The sequence below is a fragment of the Pelophylax lessonae genome (assembly GCF_965119305.1).
Source record: "Pelophylax lessonae genome assembly, chromosome: 11".
Lineage (NCBI taxonomy): Eukaryota > Metazoa > Chordata > Amphibia > Anura > Ranidae > Pelophylax > Pelophylax lessonae.
This window is the reverse complement of record NC_138778.1, coordinates 16,892,094-16,910,305: the sequence shown is the minus strand read 5'-3', so window position 1 is coordinate 16,910,305 and position 18,212 is coordinate 16,892,094. Positions and strand designations below refer to the sequence as shown.

At 39.9% G+C, this 18,212-nt stretch overlaps 1 protein-coding gene across 1 annotated transcript in view; it reads left to right on the top strand.

Annotated features, from left to right (window-relative positions):
• Positions 1 to 14,778: 14,778 nt before the first annotated feature.
• The window catches only part of GPR142 (G protein-coupled receptor 142), a 51,698-nt gene continuing 48,264 nt past the window's right edge, over positions 14,779 to 18,212 (top strand). Inside the window, exon 1 of the mRNA XM_082272523.1 lies at positions 14,779 to 15,105. The gene's annotated coding sequence lies outside the window, so the exon portion shown is untranslated. The remainder of the gene's footprint in view (positions 15,106 to 18,212) is intronic.

The following is an 18,212-nucleotide window of genomic DNA, read 5'->3' as shown; positions in this document are numbered from 1 at the left end:
TTAGGAGATATTAATTTTACCAACAGCTAAGCCTTATTATAGGCCTTATTATAGGCTTACCTGTAGGTAAAGGTTAAAAAGTGGAGTATACTACCACTTTAAGTATGAATTTCACAGGGGCCCCCACCCAAAGAGAAACAAAAAACTTGAGGTCCTCCCCAAATTGTATAGGAGACCCTTTTGGGTCTGGTATGGATTTCAGGGGGGGGGCAAATATCAAAAGAAAAAAGGTTTTAGCTTTCCCCTCTCAAAAGTCTATTCCAGACCCTTATCTGAGCAGCTTGGCAGATTAGGAAAGGGGGGTACCCGAAAACCATATAATGCCATATGCTTTCAACGGGGAGGGGGGGGGGGGTGGCCTTGCCAAGTGTGACCCCCTGGCAAAGCATTTAGTTGATGTTGATGAGGACAAGGACCTCCACCCCAGGAGACGTCAAAGTATGACAAAACGTGTAGGGTGAACGACGTGCTGACGTCATCGCGTGTGTAATCCTGGAAGGCGGGTGTTTATAATGCTGGCCGGCTTGATTTTAATGCTCACCTAATTTTTTACTATGTAAGTGCATTACTTTTAAAATAATAAATTGTTTGAATAATTTAACACTATGTGGAGCCTTTTTATATTTTTGGTTGTACTGTGATGGTACCGCTGGGCTATCGATGTATCGGTGTGTGGAGTCATAAGAGGATTGTGACGGTACTCACCGTCACTGGGAGTGAAAGACAGATACTTAATGGTTTGGATTGCTTCAAGTGGGACAGTAATATTTGTCAGCAATATCTCTCAAGAAATATGAAGTCTGACTCCTAAATAATCATAGCAATACGTAGATGCGTATTCCATGTACTTCAATGTAGGAGACGGACAGACTGTCATTGGCAGTCTTGTCCTATTAACTATCTATTGAGGTGGAATGTGGATTGTGCTAAGTCTGCCTGTCCCATTGTTAAATGTTAATGAGCCCACATTGTTCTGTCCAGATGGCTAGATAATTAGTTCAGGTTAATTCTGTTTCTGTATACAATTTAATCTGCAAATGATAATGTAATCAGGCAACCCCTGACCTGTGTTTGGTAATATGATCAAGAGGGGGAGGTCCAAGCTGTATATAAATTCTGTGTGACTGTTCAATAAAGAGTAATTCCAGTACAAGCTAAGTTGTTGGCTAGCTTTGTATGAGGGCGGCTGGGAAACTCTGGTATATACTGTATGTTCATGACTTCAAGGAAGCTGTATACTGATGGAAGATCACAAACACAGTGTGGGTCAGGGGTTCCGTTACAAGGATCCTTGACCTTTCAAAGGCCCTGGCTGGCTATTAAGCCACGGGTGTTATTGACCTCCGTCAGTTGGGTCAATGTGAGCTGGTCAGAGACCATTTCAGCTTTTGATGGTGGTGGCGGTGATAATACTGTCTTTCTACAGTGACAGAGAGTGGCCTTTATCACACTGAGGACAGCTTCTATCTTCACTTACGGAGTATTTAATTTATATGGACACATCAATTTTAGCGCAACTTATATCTTTTTTCGTTTTTGCATTGTGTATATCTCACTAAATAGTTGCTGCTTATTTAGTTGCTTTATTATATACAGTAAATGACACTAGCGCAGTATTTTTTCTTTTTCATTTTTGGTGCCTCTTTCCCATAACCCTGGCCCATTGATTGTGGGGAACTGTGGATGGGGGGGGTTTATCGGAATTAGGAACAACATCCGGAATCTATAAAAGTAAGGGGGCCCCCCTCCCCATGTAAATGAGTATGCCTACCATAACACCAGCACCCCACCCACAGGTGTAACTAGAACCTTCAGAGCCCCAGTGCAAGAAACCATGAAGTGCCCCCCATTCAAAAAAGCATGATTTTGTTACATTTTTTTTTCAATATATTTTTTTTTCAAAGCTCATCATCCCCCCGCACTGAGATGGATCATGCTTGAACATGCATATGCTGTACTCCACCCCGGAGTGACCCATAGAACACGGAGCGGCGTGGGAGAGGGTGTTGCAGTGTGATTAGTCCAGAGCAATTTATTGGTAATAAGCACCTGCGGGGGGGCAGAGACAGGATTTTATTAACATTACGATAAGCGATATTTGTTCCTCTGTCCCTGTACTAAAGGAGCTTATAAATTAATTATAAATACAAATGTCCTCCTGCTATCCGTCCCTCTTATAAGGACACTAAAATCACATGTCTGCTACAGAGCACACCTGGAAACATGTGACAGGCAAAACTAACAGATCCGGCTCTCCTGATAAGCAGAACGAGCCACTTAATACGTTTTCCCAGGGCTTTTTTTCTCAGAGAAAAGGTGCAGGAACTCCTCCTTTCTGAGTCCCCCCTTGTCTCTGCCCCCTATCTCTGAAAACGATCCGTTGGTTCCATACCCTACCCACCTCCCTCTACCACCCCTTTAAGAGAATACAGAACCAAGTATCATTTAGTGCTACTAAATAATTTGTATGGAATTTGATAGACCCCACCCCAGCAACCATAGACCCCCCCAACACAACAACAGAACCCCCCCAGCAACAATAGCCCCCCAGCAGCAACAACAGTTCTCTCAACAGCCAGCATCAATAGACCCTTCATCAACCAGAGACAATATATACTATAATATACTATTTCCCTCAATAGTAGATTTCTCCCAGCAACAACTGACTCCCCAGCAACATCCACCCACTCCAGAAACAATAGATCCCCACACAAAAAATATATTCCCCACCAGCGAACAAAAGATCCTCCATCAGGCAGCATCAATAGACCCTCCAGTACACCCCAGCACTCCTTTCTGTAAAATACATTCAGTGCTGGAGGTGCTGGAACTGCGTTCCGGCACGTTCCCGCTGAAAAAAAGCCCTGCGTTTTCCTAGCACCTACCTAGGAGGGTGCTACACATAACTTATTATTTTTTTTTTTTAACTTTATTGCTATCACATAGGATGGATTGTTAGCCACCTTGTGATAGCAATAAAGTTAAAAAATAAGATAGCATGTGCAGGTGACAAGTTCTCTTTATGGAGACTTCAGAGGTCTGTTAGACCCCCCCCCCCCCCAATGTCTCCCCTGCCATCTACTGCAGCTAATCAAGGACAGATCATGCTTGAATAGCTGCATTCTTGGCTACACCAACCGAGGAACGACAGCTGTAACCCCAGAAGTGGCGTAATACACCTCACTGGGGTCATTAGTCACAGGGGGCATCGGGGCATTGTGTGGCAGCAAGGGGTTAAAGAGGAACAGCGTTTATTTACAAAAAAAAACATGTTTTTGTTTTCCAGAAGGACAATTCTTTGATTTGCGTGTAAGTACTGCCAAAAAAAATGCATGCTAACATGAATGAAGCCTGCAACTGCTATTTGCAGACTTTATTTACAAAGAAACCACTGCTGGGAAAGCCACTCTCCCTGTGTAACTGAGGCTAAGATGACAGCTATTCATCTATGTTTTGTGGCTTTGAGAGATCACATGACCTACCCCATTCCTTGATCAGCTACATCTTCCTTCTGCTGCAAAATGACAGTTTAAAAAAAAAAACAAAGCAGCCCGCCCACACCTGCAGCTTGCTAATAATAGTACGGTTTACTCCACTGTAAAATCCGCCTCCAAACATCTGTTTGCCATAACGTGCTTACATGGCCGACTGCCTCCAGAAAGCCAGCTAATGGAAGCCCAGAGTGGGGAAAGCAGCGATGTGTTTTTTGTGCAGATGGCGAAAGATAATGCTAAGTGCTGGACTTCAGCCATGATCAGACCCAGATATCGCCTCCCAGAGGTCGCTCTACCCTGATCAGCTTCTCCTAATGGTCCTGACCTCACGGCTGACACTGACATGTGACTGTGACTAGTATGTGGTGACAAAGACCGCTGATCATGTGGGGCAATTATTAAAAAAAATAAAACCTCCATTTAATATACACTGCTCAAAAAAATTAAAGGAACGCATTAATCAGAGTACAGCATCAAGTCAATGAAACTCCTGGGATATTAATCTGGTCAGTTAAGTAGCGGAGGTGGTTGTTAATGCTTTAGTGTTAATGAAATTAACAACAGGTGCACTAGATGGGCAACAGTGAGATAACTCCCAAAACAGGAATGGTTTTACAGGTGGAGGCCACTGATATTTTTTCCCCTACTTCTTTTTTGTGACTGTTTTTTACTAGTTTTGCATTTGGCTGGGGTCAGTGTCACTACTGGTAGCCAGAGTTGTATAAAGTACTCGAAACCCATACTTGAGTAAAAGTACAAGTGCTTGATCAAAAAGTGACTTAAGTAGAAGTACTAAAGTATTCAACATTTTTTGTACTTAAGTATTGCAAGTAGTTTTTTTAAAAAATTTTGCTACTCAAGTACTGAAAGTAAAAGTACAAGTACTGTGTTATGTAGTTATTAAAGAAAGAAGTCAAAAGTTTGAACATCATATTGTTTTTTATTATTTCAAATGCAGCTTTTATTTATGCATACAGTACCATTTATTTTCGTATTCGCTGATAATACACATGTTTTGAGCTTCATGAAACCTGCCATCTACTGTTCTGGCAGTGGTAATTTTTATAATAGTAACGAGTAACTATGCAGCACAAAAAAAAAATATCGGAGTAGAAGTATTGAAATCACTGAAAAAATGTAGTGAAGTAAAAGTGGAAGTGGGAGAAAAAAATTCTACTCTAGGAAAGTACAGATACCGCCTTTCCGTACTTAAGTACAGTAGTGAAGTAGTTCTACTTAGTTACTATACATCTCTGCTGGTAGCATAAGGTGATACCTGGACCCTATAGAGCAGGGATAGGCAAACTGTGGCCCTCCAGATGTTGCAGAACTACAACTCCCATGAGGCATAGCAAGACTCTGACAGCCACAAGCATGACACCCAGAGGCAGAGGCATGATGGGATTTGTAGTTCTGCAACAGCTGGAGGGTCACCGTTTGCATATCCCTGTTATAGAGGTTGCACAGGCGGTCCAACTCCTCCAGGATGGCACATCAATACGTGTCACTGCCAGAAGGTGTCAAGAGCATGGAGGAGATTCCAGGAGGCAGGCAGTTACTCTAGGAGAGCTGGACAGGGCTGTAGAAGGTCCTTAACCCATCAGCAGGACCGGTATCTGCTTCTTTGTGCAAGGAGGAACAGGATGAGCACTGCCAGAGCCCTACAAAATGACCTCCAGCAGGACACTGGTGTGAATATCTCTGACCAAACAATCAGAAACAGACTTCATGATGGTGGCCTGAGGGTCCAACGTCCTCTAGTGGGCCCTGTGCTCCCTGCCCGGCACCTTGGAGCTTGATTGGCATTTGCCATTGAACACCAGAATTGGCAGATCCACCACTGGCACCCTGTGCTTCTCACAGATGAGGGCAGATTCACCCTGAGCACATGTGACAGACGTGAAAGGGTCTGGAGAAGCCGTGGAGAACGTTATGCTGCCTGTAACATCGTCCAGCATGACCGGTTTGGTGGTGGGTCAGTGATGGTCTGGGGATGCAAATCCATGGAGGGGCACACAGACCTCTACAGGCTAGACAATGGCACCCTGACTGCCATTAGGTATTGGGATGAAATCCTTGGACCCATTGTCAGACCCTACACTGGTGCAGTGGGTCCTGGGTTCCTCCTGGTGCACAATAATGCTCAGCCCCATGTGGTGAGAGTATGCAGCCAGTTCCTGGAGGATGAAGGAATTGATACCATTGAATGGCCCCCACACTCGTCTGACCTAAATCCAATAGAACACCTCTGGGACATTCCCGCAGGATCCATGGCTGTGTATTAATCCTAGGACAGTCCTGCAGGAACTGGGACTGTATATTAATCCTGTGACTGTCCCAGAACCGGTGCTGTGTATCAATCCTGGGACAGTCCCGCAGAAACTGGGACTGCGTATCAATCCTGGGACAGTCCCGCAGGAACGGGGACTGTGTATCAATTCTGTGACTGTCTTGGAACCAGGGCTGTGTATCAATCCTAGGACAGTCCCGCAGGAACTGGGACTGTGTATCAATCCTGGGACAGTCCCACAGTAACCAGGGCTGTTTATCAATCCTGGGACAGTCCTGCAAGAACTGGGAATGTGTATTAATCTTGCGACTGTCCTGCAGTACACAGGGCTGTGTATCAATCCTGGGACAGTCCAGCAGGAGCTAGGACTGTGTATCAATCCTGGGACAGTCCTGCAGTACACGGGGCTGTGTATAAATCCTGGGACAGTCCTGCAGGAACTGGGACTGTGTATCAATCCTGGGACCGTCCCGCAGGAACTAAGACTGTGTATCTATCCTCGGTCAGTCCCGCAGGAACTGACACTGTGTATCAATCCTGGGACAGTCCCGCAGGAACTGACACTGTGTATCAATCCTGGGACAGTCCCGCAGGAACTGACACTGTATATCAATCCTGGGACAGTCCCGCAGGAACTGACACTGTGTATCAATCCTGGGACAGTCCCGCAGGAACTGACACTGTGTATCAATCCCGGGACAGTCCTGCAGGAACTGGGACTGTGTATCAATCCTGGGACAGTCCCGCAGGAACTGGGACTGTGTATCAATCCCGGGACAGTTCTGCAGGAACTGGGACTGTGTACCATTCCCGGGACAGTCCTGCAGGAACCGGGGCTGTGTACCAATCCCGGGACAGTCCCGCAGGAACTGGGACTGTGTATCAATCCCGGGACAGTCCTGCAGGAACTGGGACTGTGTATCAATCCCAGGACAGTCCTGCAGGAACTGGGACTGTGTATCAATCCTGGGACAGTCCTGCAGGAACTGGGACTGTGTATCAATCCTGGGACAGTACCGCAGGAACTGGGACTGTGTATCAATCCTGGGACAGTACCGCAGGAACCGGGACTGTGTATCAATCATCCAGTGGAGACACCTGTTCCGGTGACAACTGTCTGACTGTTACACTTACAGGAAATCTCCGCAGAACACACAGAATAACTTGAAACTCCAGCCAAAAATAAGATTAAAAATGAATTTTCTGTTAAAACAAAAACAAATAAAACCAGCATTTGCTGCAATATTCATCTTCAAAGAAAGGATTTCCCCACACAACAATTTTTTTTATGCCACTAGATGTCTTCAGTGTGATGACCAACATAGTTCAACCCACTTCTTCTGAGCCCAGGTCCTCCTGGACCGGCCCCCAGCCTCTGACTGGAGAAGCAGCACTGCGATGAGCTCAACTCTCTGTCACTCTGCTTTATCCTAAAAAAGGCTAAAAAGATTATTTTTACTTATTGAATGCACGCTGCCATCGCAGAGTAACCATCAGTGGGAAAAAAATCCGCTGACTGTGTGCCTTTTTATCAGTATTGAATTCTATTTCAGAGAGCAGCATGGATTTTGACCCTGACACATGGGGACTATTTATAAAAGAATATTTGCTGTGCGAATGTCTGAGCATCCACACAGCCATCGCTGTCTAATATGTCTGTAAAGGTCAGCTCCATCTAGTGGCCATAATTGCACTATTTTCCTGAAAAAACACAATAATCCCCATAGTGTGTCTAATATGTATATTTCTATGATCATCAGCTCCATCTAGTGGCCATAATGCAGTATTTTCCTAAAACACCACAATATTCCCCATAGTGTGTCTAATATGTATATTCCCATGATCATCAGCTCCACCTAGTGGCCATAGGGCAGCATTTCCCTTAAACACCACAATAATCCCCATAGTGGGTTTATTATGTATATCTCTATGATCATCAGCTCCATCTAGTGGCCATAATTCAGTATTTTCCTGAAACACAACAATAATCCCCATAGTGTGTCTAATATTTATATTCCTATGATCATAATCTCCATCTAGTGGCAATAATGCTGTATTCTCCTGAAACAGCACAATAATCCCCATAGTTTGTCTAATATGTATATTCCTATGATCATCAGCTCCATCTAGTGGCAAAAATGCAATATTTTTATAAAACACTGCAATACCCGTAATACCCATAGTGTGTCTAATATGTATATTTCCATGATCGTCAGCTCCATCTAGTGGCCATAATGCAATATTTTCCTGAAACACTGCAATAATCCCCATAGTGTGTCTAATATGTATATTCCTATAATCATCACCGCCATCTAGTGGCCATAATGCAATATTTTTCTAAAACACTGCAATACCGGTAATACCCATAGCGTGTCTAATACGTATATTCCTATGATCATCAGCTCCATCTAGTGGCCATAATTGCACTATTTTCCTGAAAAAACACAATAATCCCCATAGTGTGTCTAATATGTATATTTCTATGATCATCAGCTCCACCTAGTGGCCATAGGGCAGCATTTTCCTTAAACACAACAATAATCCCCATAGTGTGTTTAATATGTGTATTTCTATGATCGTCAGCTCCATCTAGTGGCCATAAGGCAGTATTTTCCTTAAACACCACAATAATCCCCATAGTGTGTTTAACTGCTTCCGGACCGCCCGCCGCAGTTTTACTGCGGCAGGCAGCCCCTCCTGCGCGAAACAACGTAGGTCTATGTCGGTCGCACGTCTGCAGCAAGGGTGTTCCCACCCCCATTCGTCAGCGGGGACTCCGATGCACAGGGCAGGTGGCTCCGATTGCTGCCTGACACCCGCGATCGCTCCCCGCTGAGAGAGAAGGACGGTCGGTTGTTGTAAACACAGCTGATCGTTCTTCTCTCTGGAATGATCACAGAGCGCCTGTGATCCTTCTATATAGGATCACAGGTCTCTGTGATCATTTCAAAAGCCCCGCCCCCATACAGTTAGAAACACGCCCCTAGGTACACATTTAACCCCTTGATCACCCACAGTGTTAACCCCTTTCCTGCCAGTGTCATTATTACAGTAACAGAGCATATTTTTAGCACTGATTACTGTAGTAATGTCACTGGTCCCCCCAAAAGTGTCAAAAATGTCAGTTAGGGGTCCGATCTGTCCGCCGCAATGTCGCAGTCCCGCTAAAAATCTCAGATCGCCGCCATTACTAGTACAAAAAATAAAAAATGACACAAATCTTTCCCCGTAGTTAGTAGACGCGATAACTTTTGCGCAATCAAAATACGCTTATAGCGATTTTTTTTTTTTTTTTTTACCAAAAATATGTAGCAGAAAACAAATTAGCCTAAAATGTTAAAAAAATTTAGATTTTTACTTTTTTTTTTTTTTTTTGAGAATGTTATATAGCAGAATGTGAAAAATATTGTTTTTTTTTTTTTCAGAATTGTCGCTCTTTTTTGTTTATAGCGCAAAAAATAAAAATCGCACAGGTGATCAAATACCACCAAAAGAAAGCTCTGTTTGTGGGAAAAAAAGAACATTAATTTTATTTGAGTACAGTGTCTGTTAAAGTATCGCAGTGTCAAATCACAAAAAATGGCCTGGTCATTAAGGGGGAAAATCCTTCCGGTCCAGAAGTGGTTAATATGTATATCTCTATGATCATCAGCTCCATCTAGTGGTCATAATGCAGTATTTTCCTGCAATACCTAAACTAGGAAAATACCACATTATGGTCCCTAGATGGCACCAATGATCATAGGAAATACACACATTACAGGGATTATTCATGACAGCTGTGCGGATAATTGAGACATTCACAGAGCAATTTTTTTTATGAATAAACCCCATGCTTTTTCATGCCTCATTTTTAAGAGTATGGTCGCTTGTTCCCCAAAGGTGGGTGACATAAATCATATTAAAATACATCACATTAATTGTGTTTTTTTAATGGGGAAGTATTACAATTAAAATTAATTAAATGTAAATAATAAATTAAAATAAAATTGTGTTTTTTTTAATGGGGAAGTATTACAATTGAAATTAATTAAATGTAAATAATACATTAAAATAAAATTGTTTTTTTTTTTTAATGGGGAAGTATTACAATTAAAATTAATTAAATGTAAATAATAAATTAAAATAAAATTGTGTTTTTTTTTAATGGGGAAGTATTACAATTAAAATTAATTAAATGTAAATAATAAATTAAAATAAAATTGTGTTTTTTTTAATGGGGAAGTATTACAATTAAAATTAATTAAATGTAAATAATAAATTAAAATAAAATTGTGTTTTTTTAATGGGGAAGTATTACAATTAAAATTAATTAAATGTAAATAATAAATTAAAATAAAATTGTGTTTTTTTTAATGGGGAAGTATTACAATTAAAATTAATTAAATGTAAATAATAAATTAAAATAAAATTGTGTTTTTTTTTTTAATGGGGAAGTATTACAATTAAAATTAATTAAATGTAAATAATAAATTAAAATAAAATTGTGTTTTTTTTAATGGGGAAGTATTACAATTAAAATTAATTAAATGTAAATAATAAATTAAAATAAAATTGTGTTTTTTTTTAATGGGGAAGTATTACAATTAAAATGAATTAAATGTAAATAATAAATTGAAATAAAATTGTGTTTTTTTAATGGGGAAGTATTACAATTAAAATTAATTAAATGTAAATAATAAATTAAAATAAAATTGTGTTTTTTTAATGGGGAAGTATTACAATTAAAATTAATTAAATGTAAATAATAAATTAAAATAAAATTGTGTTTTTTTAATGGGGAAGTATTACAATTAAAATTAATTAAATGTAAATAATAAATTAAAATAAAATTGTGTTTTTTTAATGGGGAAGTATTACAATTAAAATAAATTAAATGTAAATAATAAATTAAAATAAAATTGTGTTTTTTTAATGGGGAAGTATTACAATTAAAATTAATTAAATGTAAATAATAAATTAAAATAAAATTGTGTTTTTTTTAATGGGGAAGTATTACAATTAAAATTAATTAAATGTAAATAATAAATTAAAATAAAATTGTGTTTTTTTAATGGGGAAGTATTACAATTAAAATTAATTAAATGTAAATAATAAATTAAAATAAAATTGTGTTTTTTTAATGGGGAAGAATTACAATTAAAATTAATTAAATGTAAATAATAAATTAAAATAAAATTGTGTTTTTTTAATGGGGAAGTATTACAATTAAAATTAATTAAATGTAAATAATAAATTAAAATAAAATTGTGTTTTTTTAATGGGGAAGTATTACAATTAAAATTAATTAAATGTAAATAATAAATTAAAATAAAATTGTGTTTTTTTAATGGGGAAGTATTACAATTAAAATTAATTAAATGTAAATAATAAATTAAAATAAAAAAATAAAAATGAAAAATTCACAATTACACAATACAGAAAAATTAAGAACAAAATAGAAACAAAACAAAAAAAATCACATTTACACTAAATTGACAAAAAGAAAAAAAAATAAATTCCCCAGTTCACAACGCCTGGAGGAGCCATGATGGAAATCACCAAGGAAATACGCACCATTAATCTGCATCAGGATTATCCTGGTACTTTAAATCACCAGCAACCAGTGGGTGTTAAAAAAAAGATTTTTATTAATTGACTTCCTGTACATCATCAGCAACTGTTACATTGTTACTCCAAGAGGAAGCCATAAAGAGGTATTAAACCCAAAAGCAAACATATTAAATTCATATTAACATATTATATTGCTGCGTTCCAATTCTTAGATGTGATGGCCGCATTTGTTTTCTTTTTTTAGCCCTCGTTCACATTGGAGTGACTTGTCATGCGATCTGCTAGGTCCAAATCGGCAATGGCGCTGTTCAAATTGGTTTTGCAGTGCCGCATCAATCTGAAAAAGTAGTTCCTGTGCTACTTTTTGAGATTTCAGGTGCGACTTGCATAGATATCTGTGCATGTAGCCACACAGATGTCTTCCAAGCTGCACCTGAAGTCGCACTGACATGCGGCTTTGAAATCCTGCGATTTCAGATGAAGTTGCACAATTTCAAAGCCGCATTCGATGTGAACGAGGGCTTAGGCTTTCTTTCTTCTATATTTATCTGATGATCCAGCCAGTAAGTCTGTTGTTTATCAAAAGAATTGCAATAAGAGAAGGGTTTGGGACTCTAAATGAGGCACCTCCTACACTGAGGCTCGGTGCCTCCATCTCTATACATAATAGAAGAGAAGATGGGGGTTGGGACTTTAGATGAGATGTGTAGCAACCGGTGGGTATTTGAATGAGTACCTCGAAATAATTCAAATAGTGTTACTAATTAATATATAGATGGATGAGATGCTGACATAATCCAGTATGAAAGATGATAATGAGAGAAGCTTTATTAACCACTTCTGGACCAGAAGATTACTTTTTTTTACTAGTAATAGATCTGCGATCTGCGATTTTTTGCGGGACTGCGACATTGCGCTGGACAGATCGGAACTGACATTTTTGACACTTTTGGGGGTACCAGTGACATTACTTCAGTAATCAGTGCTAAAAATATGCACTGTCACTGTAATAATGACACTGGCAGGGAAGGGGTTAACACTGTGGATGATCAAGGGGTTAAATGTGAGCCTAGGGGAGTGATTCTAACTGTATGGGGGGCGTGGCTTGTGAAATGATCATAGAGACATGTGTTCCTATATAGGGGCTCTGTGATCATTCCAGAGAGAAGAACGGTCAGCTGTGTTTACAACAGCCGACCGTCCTTCTCTCTCGGCAGGGAACGATCGCGGGTGTCAATCGGAGCCGCCTGCTCCATGCATCAGAGTCCCCACTGCCGAGTGGGGGTGGGAGCACGCCGGCAGCGGCGCTCGCTCGCCCCCTAGCTGCAGGCATGTGACCAACGTAGGTCTATGTCGGTTTGCGCAGGAGGGCCACCCTGCCGCAGTAAATAGGCGGCGGGCGGTTTGGAACAGGTTAAAAAAATCTTCATCCCAGATAAAGTTGTATACATAGAGTGCGACTGGATCCTAGCATACTTAACCTATGTATGCCAATAAACAATAATTACATGACAAACAAAATTACATAAATGCAATAAGATATAGAAACACATAATGATGTAGTAAGTTAGCATAAACAGTCTCGACGCATTTCGTAATGATTGGTCCCTCTCCATTTTTCTCCTTGCTGGGCTACTCTGTACTTTGGACTATGGCTATCCACTTGCTGACCGCCTACTGCAGATATACTGCGGCAGGCTGGCCCGGCCATACGTCGGTTCGTGGGAGCGCTCCTGGGGGCACGCGCATGCTGCTGGAGGCGCGCGCCCGCCCCCAATAGGAAGCAGGGAAACCGATCCACGGGACCGGCGACCGCAATTGCCGCCGGCCACCCGCGATCGCTCCCCGCTGAGAGAGAACGGCGGTCTGCTGTTGTTAACACAGCTGACCGTTCTTCTCCTTGGAATGAACACAAAGCCCCTGTGATCCTTCTATATAGGATCACAGGTCTCTGTGTTCATTTCGCAAGTCCCTCCCCCATACAGTTAGAAAACACCCCCTAGGCTCACACTTAACCCTTTGATCACCCCTGAGTTAACCCCTTCCCTGCCAGTGTCATTATTACAGTAACAGTGCATATTTTTAGCACTGATTACTGTAGTAATGTCACTGGTCCCCCCAAAAGTGTCAAAAATGTCAGTCAGGGGTCCGATCTGTCCACAGCAAAAAATCGCAGATCGCTGCTATTACTAGTAAAAAAAAAAAAAAAAAATACATAAATCTTTCCCGTAGTTAGTAGATGCGATAACTTTTGCGCAAATCAATCAAAATACACTTATTGCAATTTTTACCAAAAATATGTAGCAGAACTGATTACTGTAGTAACGTCACTGGTCCCCCCCAAAAGTGTCAAAAATGTCAGTTAAGGGTCAGATCTGTCCGCCGCAATTTTACAGTCCCACTAAAAATCGCAGATCGCCACCATTACTAGTAAAAAATAAATAATTAAATAAATAAAAATGACATAAATCTTTCCTCTAGTTAGTAGACGTGATAACGTTTGCACAAACCAATCAGAATACGCTTATTGCAATTATTTTTTTTACCAAAAATATGTAGCAGAAAACAAATTGGCCTAAAAGGATGAAAAATTCAGAATTTTAATTGTTTTTTTTGTTGGGAATGTTATATAACAGAATGTGAAAAATACTGTTTTGTTATTTTTTCAGAATTGTCGCCCTTTTTCTGTTTATAGCGCAAAAAATAAAAATCGCACAGGTGATCAAATACCACCAAAAGAAAGCGCTATTTGTGGGGAAAAAAAAAGACATCGATTTTATTTGGGTACAGCGTCGCACGATCGCGCAATTGTCCATTAAAGTAACGCAGTGCCGAATCGCAAAAAATGGCCTGGTCATTAATGCTGGCCATACACTAGCCAAAAGATCGTTCGAAAATCTGTCATTTGGTGCGATCGTTCGTTTCTTGTCCAGGTAATGGGCACAAATAGAAAATAGTTTTTAACTTTTCAGAGCCGAAAAATCCAAGAAACAGTTTTGAAAATCGGCCGAACAATAAACGAACGATAAATTGGAAGGTTAATGGGTTTCTCGGCCGACCTGTTTGCACTGCGCATATGTGACAAACTGAACGAAAAACTGAATAATTTATGTCCATTGAACGATTTATCATTCGAAATTCGGTCATTACATGATGCCACGATCGTCTGCTCTCACGGCCGATTTTTCGTTTTTCGAAAATGAGTTTGCCCGATATTTCGGCTAGTGTATGGCCAGCTTAAGGGGGCAAATCCTTCCGGTCCAGAAGTGGGTAATGTAGATCCCAGAGTTGGACTTTAAAGCTTCCATGAGATTTAAGTGATCGGGTTTACATCTACTTCATTAGACTTCTCTGAGAAATGATTGTGATTTTAGGGCTCCCGTTGGGGTATTAGATTGTAAGCTCTTGTGCTCAGGGGCCAATAAAAAGTGCTGACTATGTAGTACTGTTTTCTGGATGCTGTGCTGCTTTACTGAGCCTCCTTGTCATCAATAAAGATCAGAATAAAGATTGGGATTTCCTACTATCCTGACTATGGATCCCTCTCCCCGGTGAGAGGATTATCAGATCTCTATGGAGTGTGCACTGCGCCCATACATATGCAGAGAGATAAGCGGCACACCTCCCTCGTCAGGCTCTCCGTCCCCTCCTGCTCCTGGCTCTCCTTCACATCTCGCCTGCTCTGCCAGTATCCTTGGAAATGCTCGGCTCGCAGTCCTCCTCCAGGACTGGCACTCACCGATGTGACGCTAGGCAGGACTCGAAGAGGTAAGCTCCTTCTTCCCCTACAATTTTCCTTCCATCTACGCAGAATCACCCAAAAAAACAGCGCCAAAATGCTGCGCCAAGGTCAGCAACCCATCGCTGGCGACGACGGGATAACCGATTTACAAATCAGCCAAACCGACCAATTTTTTTCATAATTCACTGGCAGATCTGTGTAATGGTCTGGGATCCGGATTAGCGCCATCTTCGCAGTGATGGGTTGCTGCGCTTTGCCTTGGCGAATAAGCGCTCAGTTTGGTTTTTGCCGTCTGCCTGCTTTATTCTTGGTCTAAGGCTGGTTTGCAATTTGCAATCGATGAGAATGTCTTAAGGGTTATTCCCGATCGGCCGTTGGACCCAACGATTGGGAGATAGCAAGAGATCGACTGACGCGCTGTTTGCAACATTTTGACGCACGTTTTAAGCTATTAGACCAAAACATATGGGCATGACTCATTACTGAGCTAGAGATTTCCCAGTGTGTTGGGTAATTTGAAGGATTGTTCCCTTTCTGCCATAAGCATGGCAGCTGGAAGACCGCAGCAGTCTTCGGTGGTGCCGCAATCGTCAGGTTGGCAGAAGGGTCCCCATCTGATAATAATAGGCATGCTTAAAGTGTACCGGTCATTGCACGCGACCATGATCTCCTTCTGAAACTGCCATCGGCCCCAAAAAAATGCAGACCCCCTTCAAGTATCGAAGCCAATGGATCAGCATGACAGTCGGGCAGCCAGCAGTATTCGGAGATATCGGCAACCGTTTAGGTTTAGTGTAAGTTTTTAAACCATTTAAAACTGATATTTCAGATTTCGGTGGAGGCTGATGAGTTGGGTCACCCCCACTGGACCACAGGGGGTGATGAGTTCTCAGCTCCGTCCACCTTCAACAGCCATAACCAGGAAGGGGTTGTAGGGTTTACATTGGATTTGTCTTTAAATATGTCTTTTATGGAGAATACAGCAGGAGGAGTGAGGCTCCAAGACATCTAGAGATATGGTGGTAGGTCTCTCCAACAGAGTCCATGGGAGAAATAGAAGAAGACTGTGCTTAGAAGTGTCTTAAATTGAAATATCAGTTAGGTGGGGAGTGACCCATCACAGTCATCGACTATTGACTTTCCTGCACTGTGGTTGGGTTCGTACATCGACGTCCTGACATTAAATTTCCACCAGTAAACGTGATCTCATTCCATCCAGATACAACTATATCTAACACGTACCATGAAGAGTAACAATGGGAGCCACAGCTCAGAGCTCGGGTACAAGGATGGCATCAAGGTTCAGGCTCATAGAATAGATAGATAGATAGATAGATAGATAGATAGATAGATAGATAGATAGATAGATAGATAGATAGATAGATAGATAGATAGATAGATAGATAGATAGATAGATAGATAGATAGATAGATAGATAGATAGATAGATAGATAGATAGAATGATAGATAGATAGATAGATAGATAGATAGATAGATAGATAGATAGATAGATAGATAGATAGATAGATAGATAGATAGATAGATAGATAGATAGATAGATAGATAGATAGATAGATAGATAGATAGATAGAATGAGATAGATAGATAGATAGATAGATAGATAGATAGATAGATAGATAGATAGATAGATAGATAGATAGATAGATAGATAGATAGATAGAATGATATACTGTACATAGATAGATAGATAGATAGATAGATAGATAGATAGATAGATAGATAGATAGATAGATAGATAGATAGATAGATAGATAGATAGATAGATAGATAGATAGATAGAATGGGATAGAATGAGATAGATAGATAGATAGATAGATAGATAGATAGATAGATAGATAGATAGATAGATAGATAGATAGATAGATAGATAGATAGATAGATATATAGATAGATAGAATGGGATAGATAGATAGATAGATAGATAGATAGATAGATAGATAGATAGATAGATAGATAGATAGATAGATAGATAGATAGATAGATAGATAGAATGGGATAAAATGAGATAGATAGATAGATAGATAGATAGATAGATAGATAGATAGATAGATAGATAGATAGATAGATAGATAGATAGATAGATAGATAGATAGATAGATAGATAGATAGATAGATAGATAGATAGATAGATAGATAGATAGAATGGGATAGAATGAGATAGATAGATAGATAGATAGATAGATAGATAGATAGATAGATAGATAGATAGATAGATAGATAGATAGATAGATAGATAGATAGATAGATAGAATGATATACTGTACATAGATAGATAGATAGATAGATAGATAGATAGATAGATAGATAGATAGATAGATAGATAGATAGATAGAATGGGATAAAATGAGATAGATAGATAGATAGATAGATAGATAGATAGATAGATAGATAGATAGATAGATAGATAGATAGATAGATAGATAGATAGATAGATAGATAGATAGATAGATAGATAGATAGATAGATAGATAGATAGAATGATATACTGTACATAGATAGATAGATAGATAGATAGATAGATAGATAGATAGATAGATAGATAGATAGAATGGGATAGAATGAGATAGATAGATAGATAGATAGATAGATAGATAGATAGATAGATAGATAGATAGATAGATAGATAGATAGATAGATAGATAGATAGATAGATAGATAGATAGATAGATAGATAGATAGATAGATAGATAGACTTATCTATATATTTTTTTCATCTGTCTTCATAAATCTGTCTCCTGTCTCTCATTTCCCTTCTCTCTCTCCCATTCTCCTCTCATCCCCTCCTTTACTTATTCACTATCCTATTTTCTCCTCTCTATTTCTTTCTCTCTCTTTTTCTCCTTCACTCTTTCCTCTCTTTCCCTGTTTTGTCTCCCTCTCCCTCTATCACTTTCACTCTCCTTTACTTTCCCTATTTCTCTCCTGCTTTCTTTCTTTTCTCTCTTTTTCTCTTATTTCTCACTTTCCCTCTATTTCTCTTCCTTCTCTCTCACCTTCTTTCACTTCCTTTCTACCTCTTTTTTCTTTTCTCTCTCTCATTCTTCTTTTCCTACATTTTTCTCTCCCACACTCACTTTCTCTCTTTCTCCCACGATGCTTCTCTCTCTTTTAC